We start from the raw sequence: 17,084 nt of genomic DNA, 5'->3' as shown, positions 1-17,084 counted from the left end.
TACATAATATTGTAAAATCTACTCATACCATTCAGCTTTTCAGCTTCTCCTATTCTTTTTTTTTCTATTTTATTTTTGGTAGAATTTTTTTCTGTTTTCTTTACTAAATTATGGGGACAACCATCTTGCCTAAGCTATCGTTAACAGCATTCAGAGATAAATGTTGTACAGGACTTTCCAGCAGGCACATAGAAAACAGGATCATAATCATTGACTTCTCTGAAGGCTATTTCACAGGGAGGAGGAAAAGATGAGTTTTGACTTGAGATGGGAGAATCGGTTTGCAGAACTTTGGTCCATGAGGCCTGCAGATCACCATACTTCCTGGTATTTACAACTCTTCTTTTTATTAGCCAGGCTGGCATGACGTTGTGTGAGTGTAACAAGATATCGCACCAGCCTGGCTAATCAATAGAAGAGCCAGGAATGCCAGGAGGCAAGAAGGTTCAAAGGGCTTCTGCCCAGTGGTCACATATTACTGACCTGGCTGAAGGATCGGAGTCCTGCAAATTGGTTCTAACACCTCTAGTTGTGACCCATCACCCATTGTGAAAGATGAATCCTGGTATTATCTACTATATACATATGTTAGCTGTTGTTGTTCTGCTTGTGATAATAATCAGGTGACTTCTAAAATTTGATCTCTACAGAACAGGAAGTATGAAGCCGTTGTTGGGACTAATGTGAAAAAGCCAGATATTAGGATACAGAAAGTATGAAGACGTTGTTGAGCCTAGTGTGAAAAGAGCAAGATTTTGGGCTAATTTTTTTAATAATAGGGCTATGGAAAATGTAAAAAAGCAACACCTTAATATGAAATCTTGAGTTAAACAATAGGTCATTTTTACACGTTTCCTTTAAGATTGTAGCTCGTTAAATAATCAAAGTCCAATTTTATTCTAGGAGTTATTTCCATACAGGCTTTGAAAATTACGTTTGTAGTCCTGCCAATTACCGCTGACGTATGTAAAACCTTAGATGAAAGGGTCTACTTAACATAAGCGATGAGGTGGGACATGGGTTAGCAATGATAGACATATTTACAGGTGAACCTGTAAAATGAGAAGCTGCAACGCTTTATTGGTCAGCTGCTATTTCTTTTTTTCCACAGGCAGTAAGAACTCATCTGTGACATTTACAAAAAAAGGTGATTTTTCTAAGGAGGCTGTATGATATACGAAAATAAAAAAATCAGGATTTTTTCAAGACACCGCGCCCCTCTTGTTCATATCCACTATTGTCTGGTATTGTAGCTCAGCTTTATATTATTTTTGACAACATGAATATCACAATTGACAAAACAATTCTTGCCACTGAAAATCTGATGGAATCCTGACATACAGTATCTTAGTGGTGTCCTTCACTGTCAGTGATCTTTTTGAAAACTGAAATCATTACGTTGATGTGAAAACAGCCTTCTAGTTTGACATTCTCTGAGATCATCAATTTTATTTCTCAGTATATCCATTTATAACTACTTTCTCTAGTTTGGCTGGGTCCTTCCCTGGAGGAAGATCTGGCAGTCCCGTGTTTGAGACTCTTAAATGAGGCTCCATGGACTTTATTTGCATATTCGAATTTCCCAGGGAGCATTGCACCTAGGATTTCACTGATTGAGCGCTTTTGCAGGCTGCCGCAGTGTTTTCTTTAACTGGTCTCCCTGAAGTCTGTGATTGTTTCTTGATGTTGGTCTACTAGGCATTGCTCCCGCCAAGCCAGAATCCTACTCCACACTGATGAGGGGCAACACCCCGAAACAGCTGTCTGTGGATGGATGCCTGGCCTTGGTATTTCCCTTGTCATATCTGTAAACTCGTAAAGAGCTGGATATTGACTTAATGGGCCACTTAATATGGTGGTAATGGTGGTTTCCGAAAGGAGCCACCCCTTGGCTGGGTCCTTCCCTGGAGGAAGATCTGGCTAGTCCCATGTTTGAGACTCTTAAATGAGGCTCCATGGACTTTATTTACTTTCTCTAGAAGAAATAGATCCTTATCACTGAATATGGTGCCTTAGGTATGTAAACATGAACCTGGAAGTGGAAGATAAGTGAAAGAATGCATATGGAAACCTGATAACAGTCTACTGAGTATCATCATCACCCATCAAAGTCAATATTGGAATACGCAGTAACACCCATTCAATAAAGGACAGGTTAGCCTGGTTTCAAACTAGCCTTTCTGTGTGCAGCGTAGGTCTGCATACTTCTTTCCTTAAGGCCCCTTTACATTTAGCGATGCACTAGCGATCCCGACCACGATATGACCCAGTCAGGATCGCTGGTGCATCGCTAAATGGTTGCTAGTGAGCTGCCACACAGGCAGATCTCATAGCGACATAGCAGCGATACAGCGGACGATACTTACCTTTCAGACGCGACGATCCTGACGTCCTCCCGTCCGCCTCCACACGTCGCTCGTCGGTGCCACGGGAAGCCCAGCAGTAAGCGCCCGACGAGAAATGGAGCTGCGCGATGTCGCGTGATCAGCGATGGACAGAGGGGAGCAGGTCGGAGGTAAGTATCACACATAGCGATATCGCTAGCGATATCGCTGCTGCGTCACCAAATCGGTGATTTTTTAGCGATATTGTTAGCGATATTGCTATGTGTAAAACCCCCTTCTGCATATATCCGCATGCGTCTTGTGTACCTATATTTAACATTGTCTATGCAGGGACATGTGTTGTATGCGGATGCGTCCCCGTGTTTCGTTTGGATGTGCCTGCCGAACGTAACATGTTGCCCTATTAATTTGAAATGTTTTATTCTAAAATTTGGATATAATGCATAATAATGTTAAAAGTACAAATCTGGTCAGAAGTAGCGATAAGATATTAGCTGATATTTTCAATTCTGTCCATTTCAGAGGATTGGGAAAGGTCTTTGAAACCGTTGTTTTCCTACTACGAAGAGTCCTTTTTAAGGTGGTTGTATATTTAATACTAGCGTTAGCTGGACCCCCAGATCTCGGCAGGCCCTGCCGAACTTTTAATATACAGTATATGAAATGTTTGGCTGATATTTGTTGGAGATATGTCGGGGAGAAAGAGTCAGGCATGTTGAATTTCAGCAAGATAAGCAGTTGTCAGAAGTGTCTGGAACTGGCTTATTCCGCTTTGCCTACTGAATACACATGCATGCTCAGATGACCCAAAAATGCATGTTTATGAGGAGTTTGATAATAGAAGTAAGCAGAATAGCTACTGCATGTGTATGGCCACTCTGTCAGAGTTTGATCTGAGTATCATCCGATTCTTTCGCATGAATGAGTTGCAGCACAGGTGTGGAGAAGATGGAGAAAGTAATTTCTCCATTTCCTCCATTGCCGGTGTCCGTAGTAATATTTCACACACACACACACACACATAGACTTGTATGGGTGCACATGATACGAATATCGGATGCTGTGATTCTTTTCTCATGCCGAGTTGGCATTAGAAAATAATCTTTGATCAGCACTGCCCTATAGCATAATATTGGGCCAAGTGCTATTCGATAAAACATCGGATTGCGCTTGGCAGTGTTACGCCACAGAGTGCGTGATCTCTTAGAAGGGTCTTCGTTAAAAAACAAAACAACTGTTAACTTGTTCAACTTCTGGGGCCCCTAATGAACAGGGGGAATATATGAATGATTTTGACAGCAAGGGCTGGATTTTCTATCGAGACAGTTAAACATTGCATAAGGATTTGCTCATATTTTCAATTATTATATTTAATAAGAAAAATAGGGTGACGTGTTGATTAAAGAAGGACATTAATGCCTTGATTGTGCCATTTACAGATCTGTGTACTCATTCATTCGTATTTCAGGCAGTGAAAACTTCATTTTTCTGTACTGCAACCAGCCGTACTTTTTATTTAAATTGGTACTTTTAAAGGGGCTTTGTTACCAGAAAATGTGACTGACATACTGCTGATATTTCTCTGCATCCTGGTCAGACTTTGATCAGAGGTTGATAAGAGCGGCATCGGTTTTTCTAAGCCATAGAGAGAGAAAATAAAAGTTTCTCCACGTTCTCCATTCTGGATGCCATCTGACTGCGGTGTGATTTTTTTCATAAACTCATAAACTTGCATTGCCGATTTTGATTGGACACTCAGATCAAAATTGGACATGTGCACAGCCCCATAGAATATCATAGGTACGCGTGCTATACATGAAAACTTTGCATACCGCTAGTATGAGAAAATTGGTTGTGTGCACGAGCCCTAAGGGTGTACAATCAAATTCATCTTATTTGGCATCATAACAAATGAACATTTCATTCTGCGATATGGAATTAGGCACAGACCTATCTTATGTACTTAATTCGCCACTCCTTGTCCCAGCAGGGCAATTTCTACAATTGTTCTACAATCATAAATACTTCTGTACTTCAGACTTCCTCTTCTCCTTATGCTTAGGATAATGTCAGTACAAAAGATGTTTTGTTAGTGGACGTCAGAAGAAGAAACCTAAGAGCTGAAGGGATTTCGATCATGAGCAGAAGCAGTAGATAGGGTTGCGAGATAAAAGAGCATCTAAATTATTCACTATGTACTGTAGTTGGTGCACATGCCTGGTACTGGTATCCTGTAAATACATGGCTGGGAAAACACTGATTAATGAACATCTAAAGAGCAGGATCATATTGCTAGTATGGGTCAGGGTTTGGAAATGCTCAAGTTTATTTTCATAATTATGAGATCTCTAAATAATTAATAGGTGGATACTAGTTCTTACTTATTCAAGGAAGCCCTGTCTTGTCTTTGAACTGTGTATTGCAGCTGTAATATAAGGCACAGCCCTTTGGTGAGTTGTTCTGTTCCTTGGAAATAAAAGAACCTTTTTTTGCTTGAAAACCTTGAACTTGTACAGATTACGAATTAGAGAGTATTGATAAATCTGAATAATTGTGTGAGTGTGTAAAGGTACTGTCACACTTAGCGATGTGCCAGCGATCCCGACCAGCGATATGATGCGGTCAGGATCGCTGGTGCATCGCTAAGTGGTCACTAGTGAGCTGCCACACAGGCAGATCTCACTAGCGACATCACTGGGGATGGGGGTCGCTACTTACCTGTCACACCAGGCGATCCTGACGTCCTCCCGCCCACGTCCACGCGTCGCTCGTCTCCACAGCAGGAAGCGCCGCAGGAAGCTGACGACGATAAACAGTCCAGCCTGTTCTCGCGCGATCAGCGATAACCAGCGGGGGAGCGGGTCGTAGGTAAGTATCAGACATAGTGATGTCGCTAGCAATATCGCTATAACGTCACAAGTTATAGCGATATTGCTAGCGATATCTCTTAGTGTGACAGTACCTTAAGGGGGTGAGATGTGATGTCTTTCATGATTCCCTTCCTTCTGATTGTCTTCCGGTTCTTAATGTTTACAAATGTGTTTTATGATAATTGCCTGCAGTACTGCTACATGTATAACTATGTATTACTGCTCACTGTTTATGATATTGCCACATGCATGTGTTACCATTTTATGGAAAACTGTAATATATTGCCTTGTATTCCTGTATTATAGTATTGCAGATATTATATGCCTTTTGTACTTGTACAGTTAGGGAAAGTTTGTGCATCCTTTCTTGGAACATTAGAGGAGGGCACTCTTAGTACATAGTTTCCCCATAGACCGGGTAGATGTAATTATGTTGTGGGACACTAGATTGTTGCATACTAGTGGGGCCTGATAGGATATTCATAGAGGGTTAATTGTAGGAGGTGCTGCTGGGAGTTAAGGTTAGTGCTGAAGAGTAGTTTAGTCAGATGGGGCCAGGGTGCCCAAGTGTTCACATGGTCTATAGGCCTGGACAGCTCGGCAGCCACATAACGTTAAGTCATTATAGCTCATGATACCCACGGCCACTGTGGGTCTTAGCAGTGGGTCAGTACAGGAAAAGGAAGATGTGGCATCTGATCGCCTAGACCAATGCTTTTAGGGCAGAAGTTGGCTGGACTAAGGAGATGAAGGGAGCTGGAGCTTCGACGAGATTGGTACAGACGGGCCGGATGCTTCACCAGGGGCCACCAAACATAGTGACTGATGAATTTGTGTCTGGGACAAAACAGGCTGAAGGAAATGTCATTATAGCGAGGTCAGGTCAGGAAGGAACTGGGAAGCAGTCTGAGATGGTCCGGTCCGGGCGTGTACTGAACAGAAGTGACAGCAAACAAGGGAAAGATGAGGAAGCAAGCAAATGTTATGATGTACCAACTGTGGATGTAACGTGTGAAATTCTAAGTAAAGAAAGTATTAAAGTTCTCTCGGACTGTGTCTCCATTGATGTGAGTCATCTAGAAGAGGGACCAATATGGCCTGGGAAGAGCCTGGTTGAAGCTGAATTTGGAGATGCAAGTATGCCGAGGAGAAGAGTATTGTTTCATGTAGGGGAAGGACTGGACACAGCTGCTACAGTAATACAGGTCATGACTACAGTCCTGTCCCTCCATTACAAGTGTATCAAATGTTCAATGTTTTTGAAATTTAACATCCATGTAGCCTAAATCATGTAAGTCAATAAAAAGAGTGGCATGACTTCCTAAAACTATAGTGAGGATGAGTTGAAAAGTTTGACTCAAATATTGTGAAAATGATTTGTAAAGAAATAGTCATATCCCTACCTAGATCTGAACCCACTGACATCTGCATGTACCACATTCACTTTGTATGTGACATTGGTGATGGAGGAGGCTACATTGTCAATATCACTTGGCAGCATGAGCACTGTCCAACTTAGAATATTGGTGTGGCTGTTACGTGTTGTGCTGCCCAATTAGGGAAAGTGTGTACTCGTATATACTCGAGTATAAGCCGGTCAGCAGAGGCACCTAATTTTGCCATGAAAGACTGGGTAAGCTTATTGAATTGAGTATAAGCTGGGTATGCATTGTTCCCTCATCCCTGTCCTGGTATGAGAGGCTTCCTCTGTCGCTGTCCCTCAATACGTGGCTCTCCCCGCCTCGATGTTGTATGCATGGCTCCCCTGGCCCGTCGTTGTATGCATGGCTCCCCTGGTCCCATCATTGTATGCATGGCTCCCCCCCGATCCCATCGTTGTATGTATGGCTCCCCGATCCCATCATTGTATGCATGGCTCCCCCGGTCCATCATTGCATGCATGGCTCCCCTGGTCCACCATTGTATGCATGTCTCCCCTGGTCCCGTGTTGTATGCAAGACTCTCCTGGTCTTGTGGTTGTATGCATGGCTCACTCCCTCCTTTCCTGGTATGCATGCTTCAAAAAAAAATCCTACTCACCCTCCTCCAGAGTGCCATCACAGGCACAGCTCCTCATTCTGGCTTCCAGCAGCTCAACCTGTGCTTAGCGATCATGTGGCACTGCTCATTAAGGTAATGAATATGCAATCCACGCCTATGGGAGTGGAGATACATGCATATTCATTACCGTAATGAGTAGTGCCATGTGATCGATAAGCACAGGAAGAGCTGTCGGCACCGGGATCAACAGAGATGAAGCGACAGTGACAGCGTGAGGAGGGAGAGTATGATGTCTTTTGTAAGCCGGTGGCACTACTATAAGAGAAATGAATATTCATTTCTCTTTAGCAGCGGCACAGTTACAACTGCAGCCACCAGCTCCTGCAGCTGCTCCGCCGCAACCCCTCCCCCCCTGGCTTTCTGGACAATGACTCGTGTATAGGCTGAGGGGAGCGTTTTCAGCACAAAAAATGTGCTGAAAAACTCAGCTTACACACAAGTATATACAGTATTTCAGAAAGTTTTCCATCTTTGATGTCACCCATAATCTGTGTAAATCCATTGAGAAACAAAGATAAAATCATTTTGAAGAAAACAAAAATAATAAAATTAAAATAATTCCTATCCATTAAACGTACCATGGAACAAAGTGAAGATGTCATCAAGAAGTGGCTTAAATTTTACACAACAGTGACATTACCTAGAACTAGACATCCCTCAAAAATTGCTGAAACAACTAGAGGGAAATAGGTCTTGAAGGCTTACAAGAGAACTACAGCAACATTATAGTAGCTGCATGAATTTCTGGCAAGTACTGCTTGTGTACTGCATATGACATTGATCTTTTGTATTTTTTATGTCAGGCTTATGGGGTTGTAATGACAGAAGCCTCTTCTTACAATACATCCAAGACCAGCTATGTTTCGCCAAAACCTACATTAAACCTGCCAAAATATTGTGAAAAAATGTGTTATGGTCTCATGAGACCAAGATTAAACTTTTTAGCTATAACTCCAAAAAGGTATGTTTGGCACTAAGCCAAAACAGCGCATCACCAAAAGAACACCACACCCAGAGTGAGGCATGGTGGAGTCGGCATTGTGCTTTGGGGCTGTTTTACAGAAGCTGGAATTAGAGTTTTAGTCACTTTTGCAACAAAACCTCCAGGCCTCTTATAAAAATTAAGATGAAAAGGAATTTCACCTTCCATCACAACAATGACCCTGAGCATACCTAACAATTAATAAAAGAATGGCTTAGTCAGAAGATATTTAAAGTGCTTGAATGCCCCAGCCAGAGCACAAATCAACTAAAAAACTGTGGCTTGACCTGAAGAAAGCTGTACATATGAGATGCCCGTACAATCTGACAGATTTGGAATGCTACTCTAAAGAAGAGTGGGCAATGATGTGTCAATCTGATAGACAGCTACCCAAAAGGACTAAATGCTGTCATAAATTCAAAGGGTATTATAACAAAGTATTAGTTTAAGAGTGGGTATATTTATGTAACAAAATTACTTTCCTTCTTCATTTTTCTTTTTGCACCTAAAAAGATTTCATTTTATTTTTCAATTTAATTGTATAGATTCAGGTTGACATTAAAGGTGGGAAAAGTTCTAAAATAATTCTTCATGATATAATTTTTTATCATAACAAAAATATGGCATTTTAACAGAGTTTTGAACACTTTTTTTATCCATTGTACAACGTTTGTACCTCATCCATATTTAAAAATGCTGATAGGAACGTTCATAGGTGTAAACAGATCAACAAGCACCCAATGGATGACCAAAACACTTATTTCTTGGGTGGCTGGATTGTTAATGATTGAACAAAAAACTTTCTTGGTAGCACATTGCCGCAGAAAGCTTTAGAGATGCTGAAGGCTACTGAATGATCTATTAGCGATTATTCTGTCCCTATCATTCTTTGACAGCCTGTGTAAACTATCTATTAAAGGGGTTGTCCGATAAAAAAACGATAAGTCTGCAGTCACTCTGTGTGACTGCAGGCTTATGAATCCTCCCCAGGGCAAGCACTGTGCGCTGTGGGGATTCGCTGGTTTCAGACCCTGAAACAAAGGGTATGTATAAGCTATACATACCCCTAGCCAGAGAGCGAGACCTCACTCCATACACTTGTATTGAGCCGAGGCCGCGCCTCATTTAGTGATACGGACAGCCAGCGAGCATGTCCGACAAGAGGGCGCAACCTCGCTCCATACAAACCATCTATGTTGCCAGTTATTGTATTTCGTTTCTCAATACTGTTGTGCTTTTGTGGTATTCCGTTAATTATTCTGGCCCGTCTTGTTTAGCTCAACTTCGTCTTTCCCTGCTAATCCTTCTGATCCTGACCTTGGCTAGTTTGATCCTTCTTTACTGACTTTTTTGTACCTGACACTAGCTATTTTCCTGACTACACTTTTGTCTTATGATTCTGACTCCGTTTCTGTCCCTTCAATTACTGACTCAGCTAGTTTATCTTGCTTTTTGGCTCATTCCACTGGCCAGCAGATGTTTGTTGAACACATCTTGGAGGCTAAAGTTCATCTAGTGCCAAGTCTGTCTGAAATTGCTTAATTAGCTAACAGCCTCAGACATACATCACAACCGCATTGAAAATAGATGGAGAAATCAAAGAAAGAAAAAGGGCAATGAGAGCGAATGATAACAAGTAAAAGTCCCTATGTGCATAAAAGAAACGTTATGTGAACCCATATATTTTAACAGGACCAGCAGGCCATCTAATGTGTACAGATGCCTCCTACAGATGAGCGGTTCAATCTGAGCAGGATCTAGTTTGAGTCAAATTCAATCAAATTCAATCAAATCAAATTCACATTATGTGAATACCGTTGAGCGTTTTTATGTGAAGTAACATGTCTCTAATGTAATGTGATATAATGTATTATAGTGATATACAGTAAACAAAGTGTAGAGCATAAACATAAGCTTAGGACAGCATACAAATCCCTGAGGCTGATGGAGTCAGTGGGCTTGAGGGCAGTCCAGAATATACGTGGGGCAGAACAGAACAGGAGTTGTGATAAAGAGGAAGGAAGTCTGCATAGCTGTGCCCTATCCCACTTGAACCCACTTGATGTACTTGGACTGATAAATAAAAGTTTGACTGTTTCGAAGAACTTGGTGTCCCATACTTTGTGTGTGGTGGCTCCTGAGGATGGAAGCCAGGAGGCAGCGGAAGCCTTTAGGCAGCGGAAGCCTGTGGCCAACAAGCACACTAGGACTCGGAGATCTATTGTCTGCAAAGTGCTAAAGCGCAACCGAACACCAGCTTAATCGCGACTACTGCTCTGCAGAAAGCAGGCTATCATCATTTTGTGATGCCATGAAGGTCTCCCCATAATGTACTCTTTTTTTCTCCTATAGAGTGTAAGCTTTATGGAAAGCAGGGTCCTCGCTTTCTCTCTCCTGTAGAGTTTAAAGAGGTTGTCCATTAAATTTACATTGATGACTTATCCTTAAGACAGGTCATCAATGTCTGATCGGCTGGGGTCCGACACCCAGGACCCCCCCACCAATCACCCGCTATGGGTATCGGCGGCGGCCGTTAGCACTCACTTGCTAAGCTGCTCCACCTTCTGGTAGTGCCTGAGGCTATTCAAATCAATAGGAGGTGGCTGTGTACTACCCTGAGGAAGATGGCCTGCTCCACAAGTGAGTACTTCTGGCCGACGGCCACTGACACCAATATCAGCTGGTCGGTGGGGGTGCTGGGTGTCAGACCCCAGCTGGTCAGACATTGATAACCTCTCCTATGGATAGGTCATCAATGTAAAAGCAATAGACAGCCACTTTAAGCTTTTATGGTCAGTAGTAACCGCTCTCTCCTGTCGATTGTAAGCTTTTATGGTCAGCAAAGTTCTCGCTCCCATTTGTATTTTTCGAGCAATTACAAACCTTACAGTATTTAGATTTGTGCTGCTCCATTTGTCGCAAAACAAATATTTTTGAAACATTCGGCAAAGTCATCTCTAGTACCTCCCAACTTTTCCCAGACAATTGATGTCTGAAGAAAGAAGGATAGGACATTTGGAATTTAAATGCCTGATCCTTTGTTTTCCATGGAGATAAGCTGCTGCATTTTTTGTCTGGAAGCAGTTTATTGCCCTTGCTCTATTGAGAACATATGCATATTCGGCCAAGCCAAGCATTCATATGTATGAGTGTGAAAGAGAGCATGTAAAGGAAAGAGAATGTGAAAATTGAGTAGAATATGACAGTAGGAACAGCCTATTTGCCACATATGATGACACTAGCATTGTACATTGCACATGATTGCGTGGGCCCTGTTACAGAGAGCCTAGGAACTTCAAGATGGCATAGTAAATAGTGTTGATTAGGCGCCGGGCTCACGTGTCATAACAACCACACGAGATCCCCAGGAATGCAGATGCCAACACCACTGGAACAGCGCCTTCATGGGAGATGAGTATAAGCTTTTTATCAGGGGCCAAGCGTGGGGTATAAGCAGGGTTTGTCCAAGTATAACTAAAGCTTATACAAACAAATTTCATTCCAGGCTATTGAGCTGTCATAATGGTAATGAGATATTCTGATATTTTATTTTTTCTTAAAGCACATCTCCAGTGGTTTTTTTATTGCACCACTGCAGTGGTGCCTTAGATGTAAGTCCCTTACCCCAGATGTATGTCCCCTTCTGGCATTTTCATCTGTTTTCGCCACCACTCCCGTCGGTCTCTAGTGAAATGTGACCTGCCAGCTGCTCCAGTGGTTCATGGAGCTGCGTGGAGGTCACTATTCAATACAAGTCTATGGGAGCCCTGTTCTGGTTCTCATATACAGTACTTGCATTGAGCGCTTGCAACGTAGCTCTGATTTCCGGCCAGTCAGAAGCTACTGTCACAGGATGGCGCTGTGGGACAGTAGCGGCGTTGAAAACCGATGAAGACGCTGGAGGGTGAATATATGACAGGTCTGGGTGGTAGGGAACTCACTATTAAACCGCCACTCCAGTGCGGAAAAAAAAATGCTGGAGTGATGCTTTAAGCAACTGTTGGATTAGTAGGATATAGTGTTGGATAACTTCTTGTGATTCAGATTTCAAGTGTGTCCTTTCAAAAGCAGTGGAAACTATCTGACAATTTGCTGAGAGATTAGGTTATGGGTATTGACAAAAAAAACAATGTTTCATGTCAGTAGGTCAAGTAGAAAGTTGCTGGTGCAGCATGTTAAAAGATGAAAAGTGTGCTCCTGCTGAGAGTAGTCATAGGAGTGAATGCGTTCAGGGTGGAACATGACTGAGTTGTGGGTTGGAAGCTGTGTTTGACCAGTGCTTTTGCACAGATGACTGTGTAAATAGAAATCTATTGCTTGCCATACAAATCAAATAAAACGCACAAAACTTGTATTATCCTCAGCAGAGAGGTTTAAACTGGAAAGTACAGCTGTATGTAATAGCATTTTGTTGCATGACCTAGTATGTGGGAGAAAACGTTAATAATAAGGGGAGTCATCTCAATTTTGCAACTAATATTTGATCTTTCTATGCTCTTTTAAGGGTTCAAAAATTGGTTTCTACAGTTACAACTCACATTTAGCCAGAATGATGAGCTGTAGCAAAGTGCAGCTCCTGTTCTAGCGCTTGTGGATTTGGAAAAATCCTATATTACATAGTCACTCATTATTTCAAAGGATGCAGCCTATGTGTTGGGGTAGTTTGTATTTAAGAAGGAAACATTTATTTTGGAAAACTCATTTAAGCCTTGATTTAAATAGAATGTTACTCTAGGTTTTGTCCATCAGTCATATCATGTTCTGCTCGTAAAATATTCTAATACTGACTACTAATTTTTTCCAAGAAATAAGGGAGTTGTACCATGAACAAAGAACATTTTCATTAAACAGATTTGAATACAAATAAGTTTCACAATTGGATGTGTTAAAAAATGTGCCCCTGCTGTGTACTGTGTAATGGCTGTGTCTGGTGGTGCAGGATCATGGTCTTATCATACCACAGCTCCTGGGAAGGGGAGGAAGCAAAAGAGTGTATACATGAAGGACAGCATGGGCTAGCAGTAAAGTAAAGTATAGAAGTAAAACATTTGCTGCCTGTTTTTAAACAATGCTTTTATCTCACAGAAAGCAGCAGCTGTGAGCCCCTGCTGTCCTGTCTGTATATCCCTTTGCTTCCTCCTCTGCCCAGGAGCTGTGGTATGATCAGACCATGTCCCTGCACCGTCAGACACAGACATTACACAGTAAACACAAGAGAGGCACATCCATAAGATTATCTCAGCACAGGAACATTTTTTTAACACATCCAATTGTGGAAATTATAATTATAATTATTCTAAGATCTATTAATTAAAATGTACTTTGTAGGAAAATTCTTTTACGATGTAATCTCTAATCCAGAGTGCACAGCTTGTAGCATGGGGGCCATGTTCAACCATCAATGTTTTTCTGTGCAGCCCTCAACTATATGGTTACAGGGTTACCTGACGGTATCTAGTGGCTGCTATGTATTTTTTCATGTTATCGAGTAGAGGATTTCAGGTGACACTGTATTAATGGGTAACTACTATTAATGCTGTACTATGTGGCAATGTCTGTGATCATGTCATCATCCAGATAAGGAGTAAATAAAGAAGTGGCCATGCATGAGTGCTATCACAATCATTGCAGTTTATGGGAGAAGGGAAACACTCTACTGTGTTAGCATCTTGCATAATCTACAGTGGAAAAAACGGAATCCATGGTCTTGTCCCTTCTGGATTGTGAATGGGAGAGAAGAAAGCCCCTGATAAGTTGGAATCCTAAAAATGGAAGCAGAACCTATTAAATATTTATGATGTGATGTTTATGATGTTTTATTGCAGCCCATGGTGTTGGCCAAATTTGGCAATGTGTCTCTCAGGCCAAAAATGTTGTGTGCCCTTGATTTAACCATTTTAATATGTAAATAAGCACAGTAAAGACTTGTGTTACCAAATGCTACCTTCATGCTGTCTACAATATTATATGACAATACATATATGACAATGGCTTATCACATGGAGTCCAACCACTGGCTTGGCGCACTATGATAAAAAGGAATATCCATTAAAGCAATCATTTTTAACACTGGATGATTTTTCTGGACATAGAATGTGCTCTTGTGAATGAGAAAAGCTATACTTTACACATATACAATCATGGAGGCAAAGCATTAAGTTATACCTCTGAATCTGTCTTACTACAATTATAACTTTTGCACAATGGAAGATCATAAATAAGTGAAAACAATTACCATTCTGCTAAATCTACTATCAGTCCGCTGCCATAGGCACCCACAAAGAGGTGATAAAGAAAGGTGCTGAATCCTGCCTTTGAGATTCTTAATTAACTTTGAAGTATTTATCAAAATTGCTATAAAAATCAAATGACTTACTCTTTTGGAGACCTTTTCCTGTAGTTAACGTTTTCTCTTTCTACACTAGAAAGGTTTTCCAGCAAACCATTTTCAAGAACAATTCTGGAACAATTGAAGAAAAATAAGCTATTAGAAATGTGGCAGCTACTCTTTCTTATGGAAAGTTAGATTAATAGACATAGCTACTAATAATTCATTAAAATGTCATCACTATCTGATAAGAACACCTTCAAACCTGAATATGATTATGTTTCTGTACTTCAATGTGTTATGATTGTGAGTTTCCCATTAGCTACAGTAATCCTAAGCGAGGGAAATTCTTTGCTTTTTCATGGCTTATTAAATAGATTTAATGCTATTGAAGCATACAGAAGCTTAAACAAAAGCTACATCGTGCAATTATGTCATGTTTGTCTTTGGAAGTCAGGAGTCAAAAAAGCAGTTATACATCTTTGTTCTGGGTGATGTCCAACCATTGTTTCTCCAATTCAGTTGACAAAATATTAATATACAGTACTTAGATACTACTTTGTTTCTATAGGAGATTTCCCGGAACACAGTATTGTTGGCAGACCCTCAATGTTAGTGGGGATCTGGCTCCCAATATCTGGTGAAGAGTAAACAGGATGCAGCACTTGAGTGCTGAATCAATAAGCCGATTGATAAAGGACCTTGAAATTGAACTCTTACTAATTGGAATAAATGGCCTAATTTCAGCAACTTTTGAACCCTCACTAATCGGAATAAATGGCCTAATTTCAGCAACTTTTGAACCCTCACTAATCGGAATAAATGGCCTAATTTCAGCAACTTTTGATCATAGTAAAGTTGATGTCTACTGTGAACTTCTGCATTCTCAATACTTACCTATTTAGAATAAGTTGCAGGTATTTGTGAGAATCATTAGGATTTTGACCACAACAGTATTTTTCCAACTGATACATGCTTTTTTGTAGTAATGGCCTCCATACACATTAGATAGGTTTGCTGAAAAGGCTGATTTTAGTGCAGATCAGCCGACCATCTAATGTATGTAAGGGTCTCCAGATTGTCCCCTATTAGATTGTGTTGCGAGATAAAAAGATGAGACTGTTGACATTCAATTGCCCAATAATTTTCTTTCGACTGTCCGGTCGATTCCTTAGTATTACACAGGTGATGGAAATATCATCAAAGGATCATAAATTCTCTCACTTATGGAAATCCTGAAAACATGACCTTTTGGGGGCCGTGAGGATTGGAGTTTGGGAAACACTGGTCTAATGTGAGTGGGGGCTTAACTGAGATCTTAGGTTAAATTGTTTCTATAATCACAGTCACAGTGATATGGCACAAAACTGAGATTCCTTGGGAACAGAAGTATGTATACTTTCTTAAGGAATCCTTATTGTTTTTTCATCATGCACATGTCGGCCTTACACGCAAGACTCTTGGAAGGATTAATATTAATACACAAACCTGGACTTAGCAAAGTTTCAGTACACAAGCCCAAGGTAAATATGCTGTGACTCCCAGAAGGGTGTTACACATTCCTCACTATTATCTAATAGGCGCAAAGGTCATTATAATCCGTAACGCTAATTACACATTACTTGATAATAAGACACCTGCATATAAGATGGGGAAAGAAATGGAACAACATAAGACATCACATAAATCCTGCTTTATTTATAGCTGCAAATATATTACACCATGCATTAAAATTGCTAGCTATATACTATATTATACTGTGCAATGAAAACATTAACTAATTTATAACATTGTAAGTTAGATTTTAGGGTTGTCATAACTCAATACCCAAGTATTCCACTATAAATAATTAAATCAAGAATATTTATTTGTAACGGCCGACTGGTTATTAAAGGATGCTATAAGGACCTTCCCCTTTACACTGGAGGGACACTCACATACACCTCATCCCATTATTCACAAACATAAAGCTAAGCCTTTCGATTTTGTAGTTTACACCCTTGCATTCTGAAATTCAAACATCTCTACCAAAGAAATGAGCGGGAACACATGTTGGTATAACTGCGATGTGTAGGTGCACATTCACACTGTGGCCATTTAACAGAATATAAAATGTTCCAATATGGAATATAGTCTAATATAGAAGAAAATAAATTAGCGAATACCCTATAGTAAGTAAAGAAAGCTTGGATTTAAAGGGGAATTCCATATGAGAACATGTATCACCTATCTTTCGAATAGATGAAAAGAAATGTTTAGTTTGAAAAAAAAAAAGAATGGCCAGGGTCTGGCCACTAAGACCTTATCTCTAGTATGACCATAGTGACTTCTCTACGGAGCACTATGATTGCCTCTCACTGGGGCTCTCGATGGGCATCTAAAAAACCAAACAAATTACTAAAAATCAGAGGTAATATAGATTCCAACATCACACCAGGAAAACAATAGATAAAGCAACTGGGGTTAGAAGACTAGAACTTAAAACTTTTCCAAGAAAA

At 40.7% G+C, this 17,084-nt stretch overlaps 1 protein-coding gene across 1 annotated transcript in view; it reads right to left on the bottom strand.

Annotated features, from left to right (window-relative positions):
• Positions 1 to 17,084, bottom strand: part of SHROOM3 (shroom family member 3) — a 259,505-nt gene that overhangs the window by 177,872 nt on the left and 64,549 nt on the right. The window contains exon 2 of the mRNA XM_073541952.1: positions 14,635 to 14,718. The gene's annotated coding sequence lies outside the window, so the exon portion shown is untranslated. The remainder of the gene's footprint in view (positions 1 to 14,634; positions 14,719 to 17,084) is intronic.

This window comes from Dendrobates tinctorius, unplaced genomic scaffold (genome assembly GCF_039654945.1).
Source record: "Dendrobates tinctorius isolate UK_male_01 unplaced genomic scaffold, ASM3965494v1 ptg000011l, whole genome shotgun sequence".
NCBI classification, from domain to species: domain Eukaryota; kingdom Metazoa; phylum Chordata; class Amphibia; order Anura; family Dendrobatidae; genus Dendrobates; species Dendrobates tinctorius.
Note: the sequence above shows the minus strand (reverse complement) of the source record. Positions and strands in the feature narration are given on the sequence as shown.